The sequence below is a fragment of the Mytilus edulis genome, chromosome 9, assembly GCF_963676685.1.
Source record: "Mytilus edulis chromosome 9, xbMytEdul2.2, whole genome shotgun sequence".
Taxonomy (NCBI): Eukaryota; Metazoa; Mollusca; class Bivalvia; order Mytilida; family Mytilidae; genus Mytilus; species Mytilus edulis.
In genome coordinates, this window is record NC_092352.1 from 15,131,064 (window position 1) to 15,141,071 (window position 10,008).

The window sequence follows — 10,008 nt, forward strand, 5'->3', positions numbered from 1 at the left end:
GAAGCAATTGACGAGCTGGGACAGATGAAAACTGAGTCAGAGCATTGACTAACTGACGTACCTTGTAACCTTGATTACCTTCTCTTCTGGAGGAAGCACTAGACCCAAATCTGTCCGAAAATGTTCTCCCAGGAAATTGAAACTATGACTGGGAATTTTCTCGGATTATTCCCATGAAATCAAAAAACCCAGTCTCAGGAGTAAAAGGATAGACAAATTGGTGTGTTCCTCCAAAAGAGATCGGCAATGATTCTTGATAAGAGAATCGTCTAGGTAGGAGTAAATGAGAACTGCCTGAGTATGAAGATAAGACACCACCGTCTGAAAAATCCTGGTAAAAACTAGGGGAGCAATAGCCAGGCCAAAAGGCCTAGCCTTGAAACTGTAAATCTTGTCTGCCCAAACCAGTCTCTGAGAGGAAATGACGAAACTTGTGATAAATTAGGATGTGAAAATAGGCATCCATCAAATCTAGAGAGGTTGTCCAAGTTCCTAGATGAATAGGCGACCTGATAGACCTGTTGGTCTCCATTTTGAAATATGGAACCACTAGATACTGATTGAGAACAGAAAGATCTAGAACTGGTCTCATTTTCCCGTTCTTCTTGGGAACCAAGAACAGCCGGGAATAAAACCCTAGATGAAAAGGAGGATTGACCTCCTCCAACACACCCTTCTGAATAAGAATGTTCACTTCGTCTTGTAACAACTGATTCTTTTGAGAATCCTTTGTCACTGACAGATTGATTGGAACAATCCCCTCCGTAAAATCGAAAGTACCCACTTGTCTGAAGTTATCAGATCCCATTGATCTAGAAAGTGGGACAGCTTGCCCCCCGCTGGACGATGAGGAAGAGGAGAAGTATAATTTTCCTCTTCCAGTGGGGAACGATTCAACGGAGGGGACAACACATCTCTTACCCTGCTTCTTTCCCTTTACAACTTTAGCTTTCTTCCCACTAGAATAGTTGGGACGAGAAAAAGCTGGTCTCTTCGTAGGCCGTGAAGAAGAAGAGGTAGAAGCCTTGGGTTGATGAGAGGAAGAAGGATTGTTAACCTGAGTAGTCTTGACAAATATTTTCCCATCAGTGACCTCCACATCCACCTTAACCACAGGAGGGGCCTTATTCACCTCCTCCTGTAAATGCTCTAAGGAAACAGAGAACAACTTGTCCTTAAACAAAGGAGAACTGACAAGTCTCTGCTGAAGCGCTTCAGAGACAGTCGATTTATCAAGAATCTCCTGTCTCTTAGCAAGAGTAAAGTTGGCCACAGTACCAAGACGAAGGAATTGAGACATTCCAAGACTCTTGCCTACCTGCAGCAGCATAGACCTCAAGTCTAAAAATTCCTCCCCTTTGTCCTTTAAAAGAGACCCAGCTGCTGACAAAAAGTGCTCAGCTGTCTCAAGAACAAAAGTCAAACACCTCAGATCATTCTTTGACTTGACAGAATCTTGAGAAAGTCTGAGGCCATCCAAAGGTTTCGAACAAAGTAAGCTAGAAAAAGCCCTGTCACAAGTAGGAGCCGACAAACCCAAGGAAGATCCATGGATCTCAAAGTCCGTAGATCTACATCTCCCTGGGTAAGAGGCAGGTACGAAACCAGAGAACTCACTACCACCAGTTTCGCTAGTTTTAGCAAGATTCTCAGTCAGAGAAGCAGTTGTAAAGTGCCCCGACTCTGGGAAAGAATAATACCCCTTAGACTCTGACTTGACTATACCTGAGCAAGCCGAAGATGTAAAAGAAACCCAAGGTGGAGACGACATGGGCATATCTGACATATCCCTGCAAATCGAGTAGACCAGACTTCTAAGGCAATCCGAGTTGCCTGAAGAAGGCTTCTAAGAAATGAAAGCATCTCCCTCTGTGCTTACTACACTGTCAACATCTGAAATACCATCTTGGTCATCAAAAAAGTTACCTTTCTGACTTCTCGGAGCCAAAGAAACCGAGTCGTCTTCCAACAACTGTCTAAGAGGTATGGGATGGTCCTGTGCAGGATCCTGAGACAGACTCCTAGACTCCATAAGATCAAGCCTGTTACCAAACTCCAAGAACTTAGCATTAACAGTAGCTTGAATCTTGTGTATGGAGGTGGTAAGACTCCTCATCTCATCCTTAAAAGAGGATGACTCTGAAGAGGGTCTACCACCAAACCCCTGACCAGATCAAACTGATTGAGCCGAATACGGATCAAAGGGCTGGGGATAAGGCGGCAAGTTGGGCATACCCATAGGCATGGGAGGGTAGGCAAAATTCATGGGCCACCTAGTCCTGGAAAAAGGGTCACTCCTGATGCCAGCTGTTAGAGTCTACTGCCTGCTTGTCGTGCAAGACACATGAGACGTTGGTATCTCTGTAGGCCTAGTTACGGTATGTGATACCCTGCTAGGCCTAGATAGCCTCAACTGACTAGCACCAGGAGTGAACGGCAAAGTCCTGACAGGAACAGGTCCTGAGTCCTGCTCCATACCAACACCTGAAACACCTGGAATAAATTCCAAACTTCTATCCCAAAAGTCATCAGAATGGGTGGCCGAACGCCAAGGGGACAACAAATTACTATTGGAAGTGTGTATTTGACTGTCACTTACCTCTTGGGTAGCCGGAGCTGTAATTTTATCCATAATATTCAGATAAAATGATGATAAATTTATCTAAATATACTTATAATAAACAAAAATATCAATTTAAATTTCGATATATATAAATAAACAACTTGTTTGCAAAAAATAAACTTTTTCCTCCTCCACAAAAGCGTGCAGCATGCGTTGATGAACCGGAAAACAATGATGAAGGTTTAGGAAGCACAGGTGTCAGGTGGGAGAGGTTGTCACGGGGTCATGGTTCTTTTTCTGGCTGGTTTCCGGTTGAATAATGCAGCGAGTGGACTGATATCTAAATTTATGAAGGTGAGGTATTTAATGTAATAAAATTGACAACTTCGTGCATTGTGAAAGGCACTCGAAGGGGATTTTCGGTTAACAAAAAAGAAAATGTATTTTTTAATCATTAGAGAAACAGATTCTTTTTTAGATTAGATTGTTTACGAATCCCTGTATTTATATTGTATATTTATATTTCATGCACTTTTTTGAATAAATATTGTTTAAACTAAACTAAACAGATTCTTACATAGTTACTCGTGGATTTTCAAATTTATCCAATCTAGATAGTTAAGTTATCAATTTTAAAGTCCTCGCCGAGGCTCGGACTTTTAAATTGATAATTTAACTATCTCGATTGGATAAATCCGATAATCCACTCGTCTCAATGTAAGAATCAATATTTATCAAGTTTATGATGTATATGGCTCTCCGCTTGCTGATATAAATGACTGTGAATGTGATAATCGCAAACGTATAAATACTGAAGAAAATTTTGAAATTTTGAGTCTAAAAAAAAGTCGGAATTTCGTTAAAAAGTCGAAATTTCAAGATTTAGAAAGTCGAAATTTCAAGATTTAGAAAGTTAAAATTTCAAGATAAGAAAAGTTAAAATTTCGAGTTAAGGTCGAAATTTTAAGATTTGAAATGTCAAAATTTCGACTTTGAAAAAAAAGTTCCATGCCAATTTTATTTTTTCTAAATTCGTAGTAAAGTGATAAGTAATGAAAAAAAAAATATCAAAACAAATGAAAGTGGGCTTTTGAGTTTGGTATCCTCAAATTAAACACTTTGATTGTAGAGGGTTTGGGCGTTCGATGATTTACACTCGGACGAGTTAAACTAGTTTAAAAGAATTTATGTGGTTGTTTAATTTCTTTTATTTGCCAATTTTCCAGTATTTATACGGTAATTTTCGCATACCAAACAAATGATTTTTCTTTTTTCCTTTTGTAGTATTAAATCAAAAACTAAAATCAGTGACACGCGCCTTCCAATTACTTGACAGTATTGTTCTCGTGCCGTACTTTTCCTTTAAGGTCCATTTAGCTAGTTTTTATATTTATGATACAATTTCCATTTTATATCTGGTTTATTGAATAATTTAAAACAAAACTGTTTCATCAAAAGATTTAAGGTCCTTCTAAGATGGAATTTAAACATTTATAATTTTTCTTATAATTGTATTTTTTGTAAATTCACATTTGTAACGCTTTAATTATAGAAATTGAAAGATGCCAAAACGACGATCAAAACCGCGAATAAAATAAGAAAATAAAATACTACATGGTCAAAAGAATAAAACAACAAAGAAAAATATTCGAAGACAATATCACTGCAAACCTATAAGATTTAGTAAAACTTTGACGTAAGATTTGTGTTTTTGTTTTTGTAAGTTAAATTAATAAAATCCTATCATTGAGTTTTGGAAATATGGAAAAAAATAGTTCAAGATAAGAGGGTCTAAATGGGGTCATCCTTCTCTATATTCTTAACTTTTTAATGCCATTTTTTCTCCGTTATTCTTTTTTTCCAGTTATTTTCTATTCGGTATGTTTTAACACACCATTATTCTCTATTCTTTACATTTTTGCCTTTCTACTGCACTTTTTGCGTATAATTCTCTATTTTGTCATAGCATGCCCCCACCCAGACCCCTCAAATATATCTTCAAAAAGGTTAACGAATCAACCGAGTTGTTTTTCTGTACTTATTTCAGACGGGATTGATGGACGAAGGTTGGTTCCCTCTTGTATTTATAGTGCCCATTTTAAGCTTATACTTGTATTACACTGTTAAGCCCATCTTTTACTTGTACTGCCTATCTTATAGTTGTAGTGCCTATCTTTTAATTGTAGTGCCCATCTTATACTTTTAGTCTCTATCTTATACTTGTTCTGATTAATAAATGTACATGTGTATGTATCTTCAAGATTCATAACTGTCTTTTCCTAATAGGTGATAAAGGGAATAAAAATATGGTCACTTTTGGTCTTGTTTCGATCGGTAGTTAAGCCATTGAAAATATACGAATCACAAAATATCACGAAAAGGTGTAGGTGATCATTCTCTTGATAGGTCACACAATAGCAAAATGATATGTAGTCTATGAAAATCCGCTGTCTCTTAAATTTATACGTTTAGCTTTAAAAATTTACTGTTTTCTTCATACTTTCATATATAATTGGACCTATACTTAAACTAAAATAGTAACATAGGAAAAACTAAGTATGTAGCGTGTTCATCGTGGTACGTTTACAGTTAAATTTTATGATCAGCATTGGAGTCTGCTATTACCTGCTATTATAAAGTCTCTTTTATTTTCCATTTAATATTGTTTTTGATTGAAGATAACCTGTATATATAATTCATTGTAGTATAATAAATAGACAAAAATGAATGCATTATACTATTTCAATCCACCACAAATTAATGTAAGATTTCTTTACCCGATATGTTAGCATACACAGTCAGTTTTTATATGAATATCAATTGTATTATTTCTGATGGACCACTGACTTCTAACGTGAAATTATTCGTCATGCTGCAGTCAAGTCAATAACAACTTAATCAAGCGTTAGCATGCTAAGTCTGTAATATTTCTATATTAGTCAACAAGTCAATCATGTTTGTTAACACTGAAAAAAATACCGTGCTAAATGTGTCCAATTTTTAACTATGATTGTTAATTTCATTTAAAATTCCAAGAATGTTAGTAAGACTGTAAATTCAGATATTATTACTATTGCGAAAAATGCGACAGTTTTTTTTATAATCGCAATGATTTAAACTCGCATTTTCAAAATAAAAAGGATTTTTCTCAATATTGCAAAAGTAATTCGCAGTAGTTAATGGGCGCAATAATTTCTAAATTTACAGTATATTACGACTATTCAAAATTAAATAAGGAGGTAATACTAACTCCCTTTTTCCTGTCAAGATAGTTGTAATTTTAAACAAATCGATTATATTGAAATAAATGGTCTCTCCATTGTTACCTAGTCGATGCATTGCCTTTATCATTTATATCGTCAATTTGATAGTTGAAACTAGATTATAACGTCAAATAAGGCTTTTACTGGTCATAGGTGTTATCTTGTAACGTGACCATCAAATATGAGCCAAAATGATAAATTGGAAGAACATGGGACTTCTTGTACTGTTCTTCTGGTATCATCTGGTACCCCCCAAAAAATGCAAAATATAACAACTATAGAGGACACTTTCGTCAAGCTATTTGTTAACCTTTAATTTTTGGGGGAATATCATCACAATTTCATATATGTTATTTTTCCACCCAAAATGAAATGACATGCTTAACACAACGTTGTAAACAATTGTGGCATTGTACTGTTGGTTATTTATTTCACTATTCCTACGTTCGCCTTCTGAAATAAAAAAAAAAAACCAACCTAAACATTAAATGTACCTGGACACTATATGAAGGAAATAATGTATAATGTTTATAGAGGCACACACAAATCCTAATAAAATAGATGCAGAATATTCAAACTCATAATCGAAAACAACCTGACGTTACAAAGGCAAAAACAAAAAACGACAATAGGACAAACAACAGCACACGAAACACAACATAGAAAACTAAAGACTACGGGGCAACAGCAATTCAAACGGTTGGTAATCTCATGTGCTTCGCAAGATTAAAAACCTTTCCATATGAGGCATCTGTCGTGTTGCTCGTGAAAGTACAAACCTAGTAATAAGTCTAATTTGGTAGGTCATAATCGAGTAAAAGAGGATTGTGGTAACAACAGTTGGAACATATTCATCGTCATCTGTGAAAAATATTCCCTAACGATATACCCACTCATGGTTGATTTCAACTGACCACAGCTCTTGTGTAATAGCTTCCTTTTAGGCAGCAACCCTCTATCAACGAAATAATACATTATCTGTTGAAAAGATCAACTGACGTGACTGACCTTTAAGTAGATACCTCCAAAGAAACTTCACCATTTTCGTATTTCATCTCACAGAAACTCCATTGATTCTTGATATTTGATCGGCAAATGTTCGTCTATGTTGCTGAGTAAAGTGACCGAGCTAGGACAAATAGTATGCTTTGTCTATGACGTGTTATTCGAGTGACTTTTGTTATTTATCGTTGCGAAACAGTTTATTTTACTTCAGTAATCGCCGGATAAACGTTCAAGTGCAAGAAATCGAGCGAAGAAGATACTAAATTAATAATCATTACTTGACCCGTTGGGGACAGACAACTGTTACAATTATTGTTTTGAAGACTGGTGTTGTTTAAGTCATTTGCCTTTTTTTAAAGTATTTATAGTTTTCTGTGAAGTGTATTAAATACTGTTATTTGTTTTTTAAAAGTCTTTAGCTTTAAGCATGTCTAGTGTATCGAAGACTTTTTGTTCAAGCTTTAGCTATCTATGAAGTGTTTAACAGACTGGTTTCATATTAAGGCGGTAGCTCTGTGAAGTGTTTTGAAAACTGTTGGTTTAGTTTTTAGGTGTTTAGTACTGTTTGTGGACTATGTGTGCTTTAGTGTTTAGTTTTATGAGCAGGTGTCGGGTTTTACAGTGGTTTTCCTTTCAGTCTTTTGTTTTCTATGCAGTGTAAATTTTCTTGATCTAATTTTACCGAGTGTAAAATTCCAATCCAGAAAACTACCTATTGGTGAGAATGTGAAAAGAATGCAATTTAAATTTTAAGATTTAACTGACTCGAGTGGAGGAATATCGTAGTACATTTGTCGCAGTGATGGAATCTATATTTCTTAAACCCAATAGAAAGACGATAATACAGTATTGTTTTAAAAAATGACAACTTGACAACATATGGCTATTGACTATATCAATGATCCTATTGACGCTTTATCTAGATAGATATTAAATTTTTTTTTAATCAAAGTATTGGTCTATGACACCAAAAAAAGACCGAAACTTTAATTTATGGTAAAAATATCAGGTGTCAATTTAGCAGTCTCAGATGAACTGGGTGTTCATCCTGTTTTCATATATAACATCTAGAATAGTCAATTAGTTTCTAAGTGCAAATGATAAAATTCTGATGATTATTACCTGCAATTGGTTTTGGGAGTAAGGATTTTGTGTGTTTCATTATTCAAAATAGTTTCATTATACACCACTTGATTAAAGAGCCTGCCACGTTTTTAAACGTTAACGATACATAGAGTCCCTACATTCCATTGTCGGCTGTGAAAATGATATGATCAGATCAGATGGGTTTTCATTATGGTAAAACAATTATAAATCACCTATAACAGGAAATATTGTTGAATAGCAGTCAATTTACATACTTTTTAACGGCTGGCGCGTGTCTCAGTTTGAAATGTGAAATATGTTCCAATTTTCTTGGAACAATTAAGAAGATAAACTAACAGCTTAAAAAGACATCAAAAATCAAGGATTTATGGAATCATCCAAAAAAATAAATAGATTGCAATCACTTCTATCATTATTTAATATTATGCAGCTTACTGTTTTGTTCATTATAGTCCATTTGCAATGAAGAGAGTGGACCCCCAAAAAATCTTTACAAATAACAAAGCAGACACAAAGAAATGGCAAAGGTTCGGATGGCCATGTGGACAAGGTGTGCCAAAAGCAAAATTTTACAATTGAATGAGTGGATATAAAAACCAGTAAAGTAATGAAGTTAGTTTTTTTAATTCAGCTGTTTTAAGAACAAACCTGCTCTGAGTAAGACTTCTGTACTATTGATAAATCCTTGGTTAGCTGTTATATGAACAAACCTGCTCTGAGTAAGACTTCTGTACTATTGATAAATCCTTGGTTAGCTGTTATATGAACAAACCTGCTCTGAGTAAGACTTCTGTACTATTGATAAATCCTTGGTTAGCTGTTATATGAACAAACCTGCTCTGAGTAAGACTTCTGTACTATTGATAAATCCTTGGTTAGCTGTTATATGAACAAACCTGCTCTGAGTAAGACTTCTGTACTATTGATAAATCCTTGGTTAGCTGTTATATGAACAAACCTGCTCTGAGTAAGACTTCTGTACTATTGATAAATCCTTGGTTAGCTGTTATATGAACAAACCTGCTCTGAGTAAGACTTCTGTACTATTGATAAATCCTTGGTTAGCTGTTATATGAACAAACCTGCTCTGAGTAAGACTTCTGTACTATTGATAAATCCTTGGTTAGCTGTTATATGAACAAACCTGCTCTGAGTAAGACTTCTGTACTATTGAAAAATCCTCGGTTAGCTGTTATATGAACAAACCTGCTCTGAGTAAGACTTCTGTACTATTGATAAATCCTCGGTTAGCTGTTATAAGAACAAACCTGCTCTGAGTAAGACTTCTGTACTATTGATAAATCCTCGGTTGGCTGTTATATGAACAAACCTGCTCTGAGTAAGACTTCTGTACTATTGATAAATCCTTGGTTGGCTGTTATATGAACAAACCTGCTCTGAGTAAGACTTCTGTACTATTGATAAATCCTTGGTTAGCTGTTATATGAACAAACCTGCTCTGAGTAAGACTTCTGTACTATTGATAAATCCTTGGTTGGCTGTTATATGAACAAACCTGCTCTGAGTAAGACTTCTGTACTATTGATAAATCCTTGGTTGGCTGTTATATGAACAAACCTGCTCTGAGTAAGACTTCTGTACTATTGATACATCCTTGGTTAGCTGTTATATGAACAAACCTGCTCTGAGTAAGACTTCTGCACTATTGATAAATCCTTGGTTAGCTGTTATATGAACAAACCTGCACTGAGTAAGACTTCTGTACTATTGATACATCCTTGGTTAGCTGTTATATGAACAAACCTGCTCTGAGTAAGACTTCTGTACTATTGATAAATCCTTGGTTGGCTGTTATATGAACAAACCTGCTCTGAGTAAGACTTCTGTACTATTGATAAATCCTTGGTTAGCTGTTATATGAACAAACCTGCTCTGAGTAAGACTTCTGTACTATTGATAAATCCTTGGTTAGCTGTTATATGAGTAAGACTTCTGTACTATTGATAAATCCTTGGTTAGCTGTTATATGAGTAAGACTTCTGTACTATTGATAAATCCTTGGTTAGCTGTTATATGAACAAACCTGCTCTGAGTAAGACTTCTGTACTA